Below are 15,962 nucleotides of genomic sequence, written 5' to 3' on the forward strand. Positions count from 1 at the left end.
CCTTCCCTTTTCTACATATTAGTGACCCCTAAGGTAGGCCCAAGGTACACCTGTGGGCAGGGTGCATTGTATGTGAAAGGTAGGACATGCCCTGATGTGTGTGGCATGTCCTGATAGTGAATTACAGCCAATTTCATTTTTCACCATGGCAAGGCTATCTGTTCCCATAGGCCAGAATGGGCAGTTTGATTATAACATCTAATAATCCTAATTGACCCAGCGAACAGGGTAGAAAAATGAGTTTAGTATGCCTGAACTCAGAATGTTAAAATACATCTTTTAGTGTGGGTGATTTTTACATTCTGTTTAAATATACCACTTTTCAAAAAGTAGGTATTTTCTTGACTAACCATCCAGTGTACCTCTGCTAGGTTTGTGTATTCCATGTCTGGTTTGTGAGTGACAGGGGGCTGGAGAGAACTTTGGCTCCGGCAGTCTGATGAGTCAGGGCTGGGCTGAATAGGACCTGGGTTGAATGGAGAGTTGGGGGAGGAGATTTCCTTTCACTTGACTGAGCCTACATAGAATAGAGAGTAGGGGGAGGAGTTTTATTTTCAGCTACCTGGGCCAGGTCTGCTTTCAACAATGCTGTCTCCACCTCCTGCCAGGAAGCTGCACCAGGGAGGACATAACTGGTTTTGACTTGGTACAGACACTCTCTGCCTTCAGAGAACAAAGGATTTAGTAATGTAAATATTGCGGCCCAGACCCCAAAACATTAGATCACTTCTGGGAATCAAGACAAACCTTTGCCAAGGAGAGAAACCAAGAAAGTTGAAAGAGGAGACTGCCCCTGTGCTGTTTACAGTTTGGGGGCTGGCCCGCAGTGGTTACTCATTGCCAAGGAAAGGCGAAAAGGAACTTTGTGTGTACTTTGCCATCTTGAGGAAGATCTCCAAGGGCTTGAAGCTAAGCTTGCCTCCTGTTCTGAAGTCTCAGGGACACAAAGACTTCACCCCCAGCTCCCCTGAATTTCTTTGCTGGGAATTCTACCTGCAGAGAGGTGCCTGCTGCTGTTTTTTGGACCTCTAGAAACTGCGTGTTGCTGGGAGCTGGAAGCGCGACGCAATGAGAAAGAAGCGTGTCGCTGCTGTAGCTGTTGCCGTCGCATCGCCGAAGAAGGGTGCCACCGAGCCAGCTGTTTGCCGATGCATCACTGGAGAAGCTTGTCGCAGGGCCTGTCGAGGCTCAAGAGTCCACCGAGTTTGCCGCACGGCCGTCGGGCGTGCACGCATAACATCCAAGTTGTCGCATTACATCAAAGACACCATCTTGTCGCATCGCACCGGATCGTCGCGTCGCATCGAAGCACCATCTTTTCACATCATACCGGAACGCAGTAAGAAAACGAGCATCAACTCCCCACGCAGTAAGGAAGCGACACGTCAACTCCCGTGCGCAGCAGTAAGGAACCGATGCATCCACTCCCCACAGTGTAAGGAATGACGCATCACCTTCCCTGCGACCCTTTTTGTTTGCGTTGCGTAATACATCTAAGGGACTTTGAGAGTAAAGTGTCGCATTTACCATCTACATTGAACTAAGCTATTTCTAACATTTTAAAGTCATATTCTGGATATTGTATTGTAGATTTTTGTCATTTGGTCTTGTGTTAAGTCTAGATAAAGTACTTATTTTTCTAAATGGTGTGGTGTCCATTTGTAGTGTTTTGATTGTATTACTGTATGTGTTCACAAATGCTTTACTCACTGTCTCTGAGATAAGCCTGTCTGCTCGTGTCAAGCTACCAAGGGGGTGAGCAGGGGTTATATTTAGGAGTGTATCCCCCTTTCCCTGACTAGAAGCAAGGGTCCCTATTTTGGCAAAGGTGCCAACCATTGCCAACTAGAGACCCCATTTCTACCATTGATGGTCAGCGGTGAGGATTTGGACTTGCATTTTATGACTCATATTTAGTGATTGGAGTTCACTACTAGTGACTGCAGACCATACCGCAACCACATACATTTTGGTAGAATTTGTTTGCTTGGGACTTCTATTTTTTTGCTAAGAACTGCTAATCCTTGTAACCATGAGCAAAACAGCATCCAACGCATCTATGGATCTACAATTTGAAAACGAGAGGGTGGCTACCTACACTGTGCCACAGCTTAAACCCATCTGTAAAAAAGTTAAAATCTCTGTGAAAGGCCTCACCAAGAAGGAGTTCCAAAAGGCGCTGAGGGCCTAGTAGGAAGCTAGAAAGGCTACTGAGCATCCTGAAGACTCTAGGGAGGAGGAAGAGAATTCAGATGGGAAGCTAGATGGGCCATTGGGCCTGACCGGGGAGAAAGCACCTTCCAGGGCAGGCAGCAGTGTTTCTTCAAAGGGCCTGTCCCCAGGAGAGCTGGAGGATAGGGAGAGTGATAGAATGCATAAGATGGAGCTAGCCAAGCTCAAACTGGGTGGTCAGACAGAATTAGAAAGTAAGAAGTTAGCCTTGGAAGAAAAGAGAATGCATTTAGAGCATGAGAGAATGTTGAGGGAATTGGAGCTGAACGCCAAGAGCTTAGAAATTACTCCCTCTGGTGGCAGCACAGCATCCGTACCAGTAGAAGCAAGAGTATTTATCCCCAAGGATGAAATTGAGAAGTTCAACAAGCATGAAGATATTGGGCAATGGTTTAAGGCCTATGAAGTGGCCATGTCCTCCCACCCGGTCCCTGAGAAGGATTGGGGAGCGGAGTTGTGTGGGCGGTTTCTCAGTGATGGGAGGGACACCTTGTTAGACTTAAACTCTGAGCACCAGAATTCCTATATCCACATGAAGGAAGCCTTAATGACCAGGTATGGTTTGACCTCAGAGCTTTATAGACAAAGGTTTAGAAATTGTAAGAAACTGGAGTCAAGTACCTGGGTGGAATATGTGTCTTTTTTTTGCAGAGCATTGGATGGTTGGGTGAAGGGTAGCAAAGTGAATGATTTTGAGGCGCTCTATGATTTGATTGCATGGGAGCACTTGTCCAGTAATTGTTTTCCAGAGCTACGCCAGCACCTGATTGATAGTAAGATGACTAATCCTAGGAAGCTTGCTGAGGAGGCATACCGCTGGGTCAGTATCCAGGTCCAAAAGGGTCATGTGGGAGACTTCGCCAAAGGTGGGCAGGGTCCCCAGCAGAAGAGTGGGGGGGACAAGGGTAAACAGAGGGAGTTCCAGAAAGGGCCCCAAAGTAGTCGCCAAGGGAACCAAGGGAAGGGTTCCCAGCCTCCCCCTTAGAAGAAGCCAGGGGCTCGACAGATAAGGATCCTAAGTGTCCCATGAAAGTGAATGCAGCACCCACTGGTGCACCGCCCAGGCAGATGGCTAGTGTAGCCCTGGGAGAGGAGTTGGGTGCTCAAGGTGGGTGGGGTCGCGCAGAGATGCCCCTAGTCTCTCTAGGAGACAGTGAGATGGTCCCTAGGACCCAGCTGCCTGATAACACTAAGAAATACAGGCAGTGGGTGACCATCAATGGTCATAGGGTGGAGACTCTGAGAGACACCGGAGTCAGTGTGACAGCTGTCAGTTGTCGGCTGGTGTCCGAAGAGCAGGTGATCCCCAATGCATTTTACCCTGTAGTTGCAGCTGACAACTCAGAGAGCCACTGTAAGGTGGCCCAGGATGTGCCTTTAGCAGGACATTTGGGGCAAGACAAGACCTTTGAACGGCTTGTCACCCACTTTTCTTGGCCCCAAATGCGCAAGAGTTCAGATACACATTACAGGACCTGTCAGACTTTCCAGGCAAGTGGTAAGAGTGGGAGGAACAACACCCCCTTTGAAAGGGTGGGCATTGACAGTGTGGGGCCACTGGATCCCAAGACAGCCAAGGGCAACAAGTTCATCCTGGTCTTGGTGGACCATGCCACCGGTACCCGGAAGCCATCCCTCTTTGGACTGTGACGGCCCCCGTGGTGGGTCGTGCTTTGATGGGGATTTTTTCCCATGTGGGGTTCCCCAGAGAGGTGGTGCCAGACCGTGATACCAACTTCATATCCAAGTATATGAAGTCCCTGTGGCAGGAGTGTGGTGTAACCTACAAGTTCAACACTCCTTACCACCCCCAAGGTAATGGGCTGGTTGAGAGATTCAACCGGACCCTAAAGGGCATGATTATGGATCTTGAGGAACCTAAGAGGCATAAGTGGGGCGTCCTCTTGCCATGCTTTCTGTTTGCTTACAGAGAGGTGCCACAGAAGTTCTTAGGGTTTAGTCCCTTTGAACTACTGTATGGCCACCCTGTGAGAGGACCTCTGAGTTTGGTAAAGGAAGGCTGGGAGAAACCTCCCAGTAAACCTCCCCAGGATGTATATAGCTACATGCTGGCCTTCAGAAACTAAACTAGGCCTTTCAGGTAACTCGCTCAGGCGAATTTGGAAGCTAGCCAGGAGGAGATGAAACAGTGGTATGAGCAGAATGTGTTACTTGTCGGTCCTCAGGATCGGTTTGATGCTAGAAATGGTCCACCTCTCGATCTAACCAAGCCTTAATAGCCGTAATGACACATGTCAGTGGAAGGATCAAGCGGGGGAAGGAAAGGAAGGGAACAGCAGGGAAGGAGATCTGAAACAACAAACACAATCATATATTCCTTGTAGATAAGGTCATAGAACACAAGCTGTATATACCTGTAACATAAAAGAACGATAATTGTTGAAGAAGATAATTCAATACATGATGTGCCTTCTGTATGGTAAAGCCATGTGTTGTGCTATAGCTGTAGTGGATATAAAACAGAACAAATAACACACATTGGGCATGCACCCTTCATGTGGGAGGCAGAGTTACAACACTAATGATACTAAACAACAGCTTACTAGAGACCTACCCTTTCCTAAACTCCAGTTCTCTTCACAGGGATAGAGCGTAGTCCCAAACCACTCTTAGTACCCCTGTTAAAATAGAGCCAGGACAACACAAGACTATTAACCGATTGCTAGTACATATGCTTCCCAGCAATAAGTATTTATAAACATCAAAATGTATCAACTTGCTATCCCGGTTACTTCACCAGCTGAGCAAGGTCCAAAAGAACAATGTGCACTTGTAACCAATGCGCGTTTCACATCCGGCGAAGACTATACCAAAATTAGCCTTCCGGGTTAGGAATGAGTTAGTGTGCTTTGCAGTTGTCAGATAAACTTAGAAGCTTTACGAGCTTCTACGAGGGACACTGTCAACCTGAATGCCCCCTATGAACCACCCTCCGCACGAACAGGAAGCTTACCAACAGAGGACGTGCTTTACTACCGGCCGAAAATGCTGATTGATAAAACTCAGGCGTAAATCCTCCACCGCACGAGCAGCCGCTCACCAATGGAGGAGGTATCACCAGAACAACGAAACGCGGAGCAAGAGTTGGCGCTAATGCACCCTTACCAGACCTCTTCTCCTGGACGTCCTTGAAACAGCAGGGTCTAAGGAGGAAGAATTTCTGACGTGGTGCCGGGTTCCGGGTTCCGTTGCTTCTTTATGGGCTGCCTCTTGCTGCGTCGTACGTGATGCGCATGGCCCCATGGGAGTTGTAGTTACCGAGCATCGAAGCTTGTCCAAGCCGGCACGGACTGCTCTGGCCTTAATGACGGTGCGCTTGTGTCTGGCGCATATAACAGAATGCCACTCTGATCGAGTTTCAGCCTGGAGAGAAAGTGTGGGTCATGGCCCCTGTGGAGCCTTGTGAACTCCAGGATAAGTGCACCAGACCATTTGAGGTGGTGGAGCGCAAGAGTAATGTCACCTACTTGGTGGACTTGCTGTCTCCCGGAACCCTTTGCGGGTCCTGCATGTAAACCACCTGAAGCCCAACTTGGAGAGGTCCGAAGTGGGTATGCTTTTAGCGACAGATGATGGAATGGAGGAGGAGACTAAGCCTCTTCCTGACCTCCTGTCTGCAAAAGAGCACGATGGGTCAGTGGACAGTGTGAACCTCTCTCCCGCCCTGACCCCTGAGCAGCAAGATGACTGTCGCCAACTGTTGGGACAGTTTAATGATCTGTTCTCCTTGACTTCCGGTGTCCATGACGTGGACACTTGGGACAGTCCTCCTGTAAAACACAAAACTTACAGAGTGACTGACAGGATGAGAGCTTGCATCAAGGGGGAGGTCTCCAAGATTTTTGCGTTAGGGGTAATTGAGTCCTCAAACCGTTCTTGGGCCAGCCCAGTGGTCTTGGTCCCAAAGGCTGCGGCACCGGGTGCCACGCCATAGCTCCGGTTCTGTGTGGATTACCGAGGGCTCAATTCAGTCACCAGGACTGACTCGCACCCCATCCCCAAAGCTGATGAGCTCATCGATCTGTTGGGGGCTGCAAGATACCGCAGTACGTTTGATTTAACGACTGGGTACTGGCATATCGCCTTAACTGATGGGGCAAAAGAGTGGTCAGCATTCTCCACACCAGATGGGCACTATCAATTCAGGGTTATGCCCTTTGGGATGAAGAATGCCTCTGCTACCTTTCAGAGGTTGGTCAATCAGGTATTGGCTGGACTGGAAGATTTCAGTGTTGCATACCTGGATGACATCGCAGTGTTCAGCGCCAGTTGGGAAGAACATCTGCGCCACCTTTGGGAAGTGCTGATGACCCAACGGAGGACAGGCCTCACGATCAAGGCGAGTAAGTGCCAGATCAGGCAGGGTTCTGTGATGTACTTGGGACACCAGGTTGGGAGCGGGCAGGTGGCGCCCCTACAGCCCAAGATTGATGCCATCATGGCTTGGGAAACCCCCAAGACCAAGACAGAGGTGAGAGCCTTTTTTGGACTCACAGGGTACTACAGGAGGTTTGTCAAGTGGTATGGCAGCATTTTTGCACCTTTGACAGAGCTGACTTCCAGGAAGCAGCCCAGGAAGGTGAACTGGACTGACACCTGTCAGAAAGCTTTTGATGTCCGAAGACTGCCATGTGCAGGGCGCCTGTGCTTCAGGCGCCCAACTTCATTTTCATTGTGCAGACAGATGCTGCAGAGCATGGTGTGGGGGCTGTATTTCACAGATGAATGAGGATGGCCTAGACCAATCTGTAGCCTTTATTAGTAGGAGGTTACTTCCACAGGAACAGAGGTGGAGTGCAATTGAGTGTCAGGCATTTGCTGTGGTCTGGGCACTGAAGAAGTTGACACCATACTTGTTTGGGACTCACGGGTTCAGACAGACCACAGGCCCCTCACATGGTTGATGCAGATGAGGGGTGAGAATCCAAAGCTGTTGAGGTGGTCCATTTCCCTACAGGGGATGGACTTCACGGTGGAACACCGCCCTAGTACAGAACACGCCAATGCAGATGGTCTGTCCAGATTTTTCAGCCTTAGTGAAGAGAACTCCCATAAGGGTGAGTAGTTCTCCCCACATTTCAGCTGGAGGGGACATGTGTTAGACCTGGCACCATTTGCGTGGGTCTCCCTTCCATTTTTTGCTGTTGCCTCCTATGTTTTTGCTGGTCTAGATGCTTTGGGCACTTTGCCACTGCTAATGGGTGCCAAAGTGCAAGTGCTCCCTATTGTAAATTGTTGTAATGGATTAGTGACTCCATGATTGGCTATTTGATTTATTTGTCAGACCCTAGTACAGTGCACCATGTGTGCCCAGGGCCTGTAAATCAAATGCTGCTGGTGAGCTTGCAGCACTGGTTGTGCCACCCACAGAAGCAGCTTGTAAAATGTGGCTCAAGCCTGCCATTGCAGAGCCTGTGTGCAGTATGGGACTACCATGTCGACTTGGCAAGTGCACACACTTGCCAGTCCCTAAACCTTCCCTTTTCTACATGTTAGTCACCCCTAGGGTAGGCCCAAGGTACACCTGTGGGCATGGTGCATTGTATGTGAAAGGTAGAACATGCCCTGATGTGTGTGGCATGTCCTGATAGTGAATTACAGCCAAGTTCGTTTTCCACTACTGCAAGGCTATCTGTTCCCATAGGCCAGAATGGGCAGTTTGATTATAACATCTTATAATCCTAATTGACCCAGGGAACAAGGTAGAAAAATGAGTTTAGTATGCTAGAACTCAGAATGTTAAAATACATCCTTTAGTATGGTTGATTTGAACATTCTGTGTTTGATAATACCACTTTTAGAAAGTAGATATTTTCTTGCCTAACCATCCAGTATGCCTCTGCTAGATTTGTGTATTCCATGTTTGATTTGTGAGTGACAGGGGTCTGGAGAGAGCTTTGGCTCCGGCAGTCTGATGAGTCAGGGCTGGGCTGAATAGGACCTGGTTTGAATAGAGAGTAGGGGGAAGGAGATTTCCTTTCACTTGCCTGAGCCTACATAGAATAGAGAGTAGGGGGAGGAGTTTTCTTTTCAGCTACCTGGGCCAGGTCTGCTTTCAACAATGCTGTCTCCACCTCCTGCCAGGAAGCTGCACCAGGGAGGACATAACTGGTTTTGACTTGGTACAGACACTCTCTGCCTTCAGAGAACAAAGGATTTAGTGATGTAAATATTGCGGCCCAGACCCCAAAACATTATATCACTTTTGGGAATCAAGACAAACCTTTGCCAAGGAGAGAAACCAAAAAAGCTGAAGGAGGAGACTGCCCCTGTGCTGTTTACTGTCTGTGGGTTGCCCTGCAGTGGTTACTCATTGCCAAGGAAAGGCGAAAAGGAACTTTGTGTGTACTTTGCCATCTTGAGGAAGATCTCCAAGGGCTTGAAGCTAAGCTTGCCTCCTGTTCTGAAGTCTCAGGGACACAAAGACTTCACCCCCAGCTCCCCTCAATTTCCTTGCTGGGAATTCTACCTGCAGAGAGGTGCCTGCTGCTGTTTTTGGACCTCTAGAAACCACGTGTTGCAGGGAGCTGGAAGCGCGAAGCAACGAGGAAGAAGTGTGTCGCCGCTGTAGCTGTAGCCGTCGCATTGTCGAAGAAGCGTGCCGCAGGCACTGTCGCGGCTCAAGAGTCCACCGAGTTCACCGCATGGCCGTCGGGTGGGCACGCATCGCATCCAAGTTGTTGCACCACATCAAAGACACCATCTTGTCGCATTGCACCGGAACATCGCATCGAGGCACCATCTTGTGGCATCATACCGAGGTGCAGTAAGAAACCAAGCATCAACTCCCACGCAGTAAGGAAGTGACGCATCAACTCCCCTGTGCAGCAGTAAGGAACCAACGCATCCACTCCCCTCACCTTCCCTGCAACCCTTTTTTGTTTGCTTTGCGTAACGCATCTAAGGGACTTTGTAAATGCAACACTTTACTCTCAATCTACATTTTAAAGTCATATTCTAGATATTGTATTGTGGATTTTCGTCGTTTGGTCTTGTATCAAGTCTAGATAAAGATTACTTATTTTTCTAAACTGGTGTGGTGTCCATTTGTAGTGTTTTGACTGTATTTGACTGTGTACTAGTAATGTACACCAATCACTGTAAATGAGTCACAAATGCAAGTCCAAATCCTCACCGCTGACCACCAATGGTAGAAATGGGGGTCTCTAGTTGGCAATGGTTGACACCTTTGTCCAAACAGGGACCCTTGCTTCTAGTTAGGGTAAGGGGGTACACTCCTAAAATAACCCCAGCTCACCCCCTTGGTGGCTTGGCACGAGCAGACAGGCTTATCTCAGAGGCAGTGTGTAAAGCATTTGTGAACACATACAGTAACCAAGTGACATCACTTCAGATGGATACCACACAAGTTGCAGTATAAAAATAAGTATTTTTATATAGACTTAACACAAGACCACAAACGACAAGAATCCACAATACTGTACTTTAAAAATGGTAGGATTAGCTTAGTTCTCTTAAGATGTAAAATGCGACACTTTGAATTCAATGTACCTTTGGATGCGTAACGCTATACAACGAAAGTGTTGCAGGGAGGGTCATGCGTCGGTTCCTTACACGCAAGAACGGTGATGCGTCGGGTCCTTACTGATGCATAGAGGATGCGTCGGTTCTTCTCGGTGTGGGGAGGTGATGCGTCGGTTTCTTACTGCGCTTCCGTGGCAGTGCGACCCGCAATGACGTGATGCGATGAAGATCCGGTGCAATGAAACAAAAATGGCGTCTTCTCCTTGATGCGACACGAAGCGTGCACACCCGACGGCCGTGCGGCTACTCAGCAATTCTTCTGAGCTGCGACAGGCCCTGTGACACGCTTCCCGGTAATGCGGCGGCATCTGATGCAACGTCGATCCTCTTCTCCGGCGATGCGAGGCGCTTCGGCAACGTGCAACAACTGCAGCGGCGACACGCTTTCCCAGCGATGCGACGACACTGGCTGCAGCTGCGACAGCCTTCTCCAATGATGCGGCGGCGTCTGGTGCGACGTTAATCCTCTTCTCAGGCGATGCGAGGCGCTTTCTCATTGTGAAGCGGCAGTTTGGCGACACACTTCTTCTTCGTGCGTCGCGCTTCCAGCCCCTTGTGACACGCAGTCCCTCAGAAAGCTCAACACAACTGCAGGCAATTCCAAAGAACTCTTGGGGAGCTGGTGAGTGAAGTCTGTTGTCCCTGAGACTTTAGCAGGAGGCAAGCTCTTTCTCAAGCCCTTGGATATCCTTCACAAGTTGAATAAAGTACACACAAAGTTCCTTTCTCCTCTCTTTGACAGTCACGCAACCACTGCAAGCTAATCCCTGAAGCTTAGAGATAGTCTCTCCTCAGTCTCTCTTGTTCCTCTCCTCAGCAAAGGTTTCTTCTTGTTTCCCAAAAGTGATCTAAAGTTCTGGGGTCTGGGTCCCCCTTGTTATATACAGTTTCTCTTTGTTCTCTGAAGGTAGAGAAGCCTTTGCCTAGTCCAAACCAGTTCTGGTCAGTCCTGGAGCACTTTGTTGACAAGACTCTTTCTTTCCTTTCACAGTGCAGGCCAGGGACATCAGACGCACCACAGGAGGTGGAGCTAGCATTGTGGAGGGAAGGCACAGACCTATTCAGGTCCCAGGTGCAACTCCTCCCACCCATCTACATGCAGATCTCTCTATTCAGCCCTTTGCTGGCACACGCTGTCTCCTGGAATCCCCCTGCCCCTGTCACACAAACTCCAGACAAGGAATACACAACCTAGCAAAGCCAGGCTTGGATAGTTAGGCAAGAAAATGCCCACTTTCTAAAAGTGGTATTTTTAAACACAGAATGTTAAAACCAACTTTACTAAAAGATGCATTTTATCATTCTGAGTTCAGGCATACTAAACACGAATTTCCACCTAGTTCCCTTAGTCAGTTAGGATTATAAGATGTAATAATCAAACTGCCCATTCTGGCCTACGGGGAACAGGTAGCCTTGCTATAGTGAAAAACGAAAATGGCTGTAATTCACTATTAGGACATGCCACACACATCATGGCTTGTCCTACCTTTTACCTACAATGCACCCTGCCCTTGGGCCTACCATAGGGGTGACTAATATGCAGAAAAGGGAAGGTTTAGGGACTGGCAAGTGGGTGCACTTGCCCAGTCAACATGGCAGTACCAGACTGCACACGGGCTCTGCAATGGCAGACCTGAGACACACTTTTACAGGCTGCTTCTGTGGGTGGCACAACCAGTGCTGCAAGCCCACCAGCAGCATTTGGTTTACAAGCCCTGGGCACACTTAGTGCACTGTACTAGGGTCTGACAACTAAACCAAACCAGTCAATCATGGAATCACTAATCCATACATCAGGTTACCATAGGAAGCACGTGCACTGTGGCACTGGACAGCAGTGGCACAGTGCCCAAAGCATCTATAACCAACAAAAACACATGTGGCAACAGCAAAAAGTGGAAGGGAGAACCACACCAAGGTGCCAGGTCTAACAAGCACCCTTCGCCTCACAACCTCCAGCAAAACCTTCCCCTCCGCCCAACACCTGCACTTCCAGATCCAGACCACCCCCAAAGCCACACGCCGAGGAATCCTCGCCTACAGACCCCCCCCTGGCCCCCGAACACCGTTTGCCACCACCATCACCGACTTCATCGCACCCCACGTCATCGCATCAACAAACTACATACTCATTGGCAACCTGAACTTCCACCTCGAAAACCCTAGCGACTCCAACTCCACTATCCTTCGTGACAACCTCACCAGCATTGGACTTAAACAACTCGTCAACACACCGGCCCACAAAGCAGGACACACCCTCGACCCCATCTTCATGGCAGGAAACAGCGTCCAATTCAGCCACACAATGCAGCCGCCATGGACTGACCCCCACTGTGTTCACTTTGCCATCAACAAACCCAAGGCACCCAAACCAGCCCCACACCAACCACGAAGGAATTGGATTAAGGTTACCGATGAGCAACTTAACTCCACCCTCACCTGAGACAACCACACTTGGGCACCTGACACAAATGACGCAGCCAGAGAACTCCGCACCTGGATCTCTGACTGAGCAGACGATCTCGCCCCGCTACGCTACCCTGACAGACAACGCCCCAGGAAAGCCGCCTGGTTCACCACCGCTCTCCAAGAAGCCAGTCACACCTGCAGATGCCTGGAGAAGAACTGGAGCAACACTAAGACAACAGAAAACCTCACCACCTACAAGGACGCCATGATGGACTACCACAACCAGATCAGAGCCACCAAAAGAAACATCCACAACAAAATACTGGCCAACTCCACCAACTCGAGTAACTTTTCAGTGTCATTCAAAAATTCACCAACCCACGCAGTGATGCCACAGACATCACCCCAACCCAAGACCTCTGCGACAAGCTTGGAACCTATTTCCACCTCAAGATCAAAAACCTCTACGACAACTTCATTGACCAGGCGCCACAGACGGCCCTCCGTCCACCAGAAACACCAGCCAGCCCACCATCTCCAACTGGACACCGATCACGGCTGAAGACACCGCCTCAACCATGAAAAGCATCCACTCGGGGGCCCCCACCGACCCCTGCCCCCCCTCACATCTACCACAGAGCCACGGCTGCCATCGCACCCGAACTACAACGCACCATCAACACCACCTTCAAAACAGGCCCCTTCCCAGACAACTGGCGGCACGCAGAAGTCCAACCTCTGCTCAAGAAGCCCACAGCTGACCCCACTGACCTCAAGAACTATCGGCCCATCTCCTCCCCTTCGCAGCCAAAGTTGCAGAGAAAACAGTCAACAGGAAACTGACACGATTCATTGAAGAGAACGCAGTCCTCAACCCGTCCCAATCCGGATTTCGAAGCAACCACAGCACAGAGACCGCCCTATTCGCCGCCACAGATGACATCCGCACCCTCCTGGACCAAGGCCACTCTGCAGCCCTCATCCTACTCGACCTGTCAGCGGCATTCAACACCGTCTCCCACAGCACACTAGTTCATGACTACATGACGCAGGCATACAAGGAACAGCCCTGGACTGGATCCGATCATTCCTCACCGGAAGAATCCAAAGGATCAGACTCCCACCCTTCCTCTCCAACCCCACGTAAATTACCTGCAGAGTCCCACAGGGCTTATTCCTGAGCCCCACCCTCTTCATTCAACATCTACATGGCCCCCCTCGCAGCCATCGTCCAACAACACGGCCTCAACATCGTATCTTACACCGACGACACCCAGCTCATCCTCTCCCTCACCAAAGACCCCACCACTGCCAAACTCAACTTCCAGAAAGGAATGCAAGACGTCGCAGTCTGGATGACCAACAGCTGCCTGAAGCTCAACACCGAGAAGACAGAAGTCCTCGTCCTCGGTACCACCCTACTACATGGGACAGCACCTGGTGGCTGACCGCCCTCGGAAGCCCACCTACCCCGTCAGACCACGCCAAGAACCTCGGCATCATACTCGACTCATCACTCACCATGAACCGACAGGTCAACGCCGTCACCTCCAGCTGCTTCAACTCCCTCCGCATCCTCCGCAAGACCTTCAAGAGGATCCCCCCTGAGTCAAGGAAGACCCACGCACTCATCACCAGCAGACTGAACTATGGAAACACACTCTATGCCGGCATCAACAAGTCCCTACTCCGCAAACTCCAGACAATACAGAACACCGCCACCAGACTCGTCCTCTGCATCCCCCGACACAAACACATCAATCAACACCTAGGAAGTCTCCACTGGCTCACCGTGGAGAAAAGAGTCACTTTCAAAATCCTCACTCACTCCTACAAATGCTTACACAACAACGGACCCAAATACCTCAACAACAGAATCAACTTCCACGTACCCAAAAGAAACCTCCGATCTTCCAACCTCGCACTGGCCGAAACCCCACGCATCCACAGAGCTAGTGCAGGCGGAAGATCTTTCTCTCACATTGCAGCCAAGTCCTGGAACGAGCTACCGGCAGACATCAGACGCGCCCCCTCCTGGAACACCTTCAGGAAGACCCTCAAGACCTGGATCTTTGGCTAAACAGATCTGCGGACCCCCACCCCCCTCAGCACCTTGAGACCCTCACGGGTGAGTAGCGCGCTTACAATTCCCTGATTGATTGACTGATTGATTGATTGATTGATATGGATCTACAATTTGAAGAAGAGAGGGTGGCTACCTACACTGTGCCACAGCTTAAAACCATCTGTAAAAAAAAATTAAATCTCTGTGAAAGGCCTCACCAAGAAGGAGGAGTTCCAAAAGGCACTGAGGGCCTGGTTGAAAGCTAGAAAGGCTACTGATCATCCTGAAGAGCCTAGGGAGGAGGCAGAGAATTCAGTTGGGCAGCTAGATGGGCCATTGGGCCTGACCGGGGAGAAAGCACCTTCCAGGGCAGGCAGCAGTGTTTCTTCAAAGGGCCTGTCCCCAGGAGAGCTGGAGGACAGGGAGAGGGATAGAATGCATAGGATGGAGCTTGCCAAGCTCAAACTGGGTGGTCAGACGGAATTAGAAATTAAGAAGTTAGCCTTGGAAGAAAAGAGAATGCATTTAGAGCATGAGAGAATGTTGAGGGAATTGGAGCTGAAAGCCAAGAGCTTAGAAATTACTCCATCTGGTGGCAGCACAGCATCCGTGCCTGTCGAAGCAAGAGTATTTATCCCCAAGGATGTAATTAAGAAATTCCAAAAGCATGAAAATATTGGACAATGGTTTAAGGCCTATGAAGTGGCCATGTCCTCCCACCGGGTCCCTGAGAAGGATTGGGGAGCAGAGTTGTGTGGGCGGTTTCTCAGTGATGGGTGGGACACCTTATTAGACTTAAACTCTGAGGACCAGAATTCCTATGTCCACATGAAGGAAGCCTCAATGACCAGGTATGGGTTGACCCCAGAGGTTTATAGACAAAGGTTTAGAAATGGTAAGAAACTGAAGTCAAGTACTTGGGAGGAATATGTGTCCTTATTTTTGCAGAGCATTGGATGGTTGTTTGAAGAATAGCAAAGTGAATGATTTTGAGGTGCTCTATGATTTGATTGCATGGGAGCACTTGCACAGTAATTGTTTTCCAGAGCTACGCCAGCACCTGATTGATAGTAAGATGACTAATCCTAGGAAGCTTGCTGAGGAGGCAGACCACTGGGTCAGTACCCGCATCCACAAGGGTCATGTGGGAGACTTCGCCAAAGGTGGGCAGGGTCCCCAGCAGAAGAGTGGGGGGGACAAGGGTAAACAGAGGGAGTTCCCGAAAGGGCCCCAACGTAGTCCCCAAGGGAACCAAGGGAAGGGTTCCCAGCCTCCCCCTGAGAAGAAGCCAGGGGCCCAACAGATTAGCCTGTTCAGAAGGGGCACAGGAAATGTTATAATTGTGGTCAGGTGGGCCACTGCTACTGGGATGCTAAGTGTCTCATGAAAGTAAATGCAGCACCCACTGGTGCACCGCCCAGGCAGATGGCTAGTGTAGCCCTGGGGGAGGAGTTGGGTGCTCAAGGTGGGTGGGGTCCCGCAGAGATGTCCCTATTCTCTCTAGGAGACAGTGAGATGGTCCATAGGACCCAGCTGCCTGATAACACTAAGAAATACAGGCAGTGGGTGACCATCAATGGCCATAGGGTGGAGGCTCTGAGAGACACCGGGGCCAGAGTGACGGCCGTCAGTTGTTGGCTGGTGTCGAAAGAGCAGGTGATCCCCAATGCATTTTACCCTGTAGTTGCCG

Source organism: Triturus cristatus, chromosome 1_1 (assembly GCF_964204655.1).
Source record: "Triturus cristatus chromosome 1_1, aTriCri1.1, whole genome shotgun sequence".
Classification (NCBI taxonomy): Eukaryota; Metazoa; Chordata; class Amphibia; order Caudata; family Salamandridae; genus Triturus; species Triturus cristatus.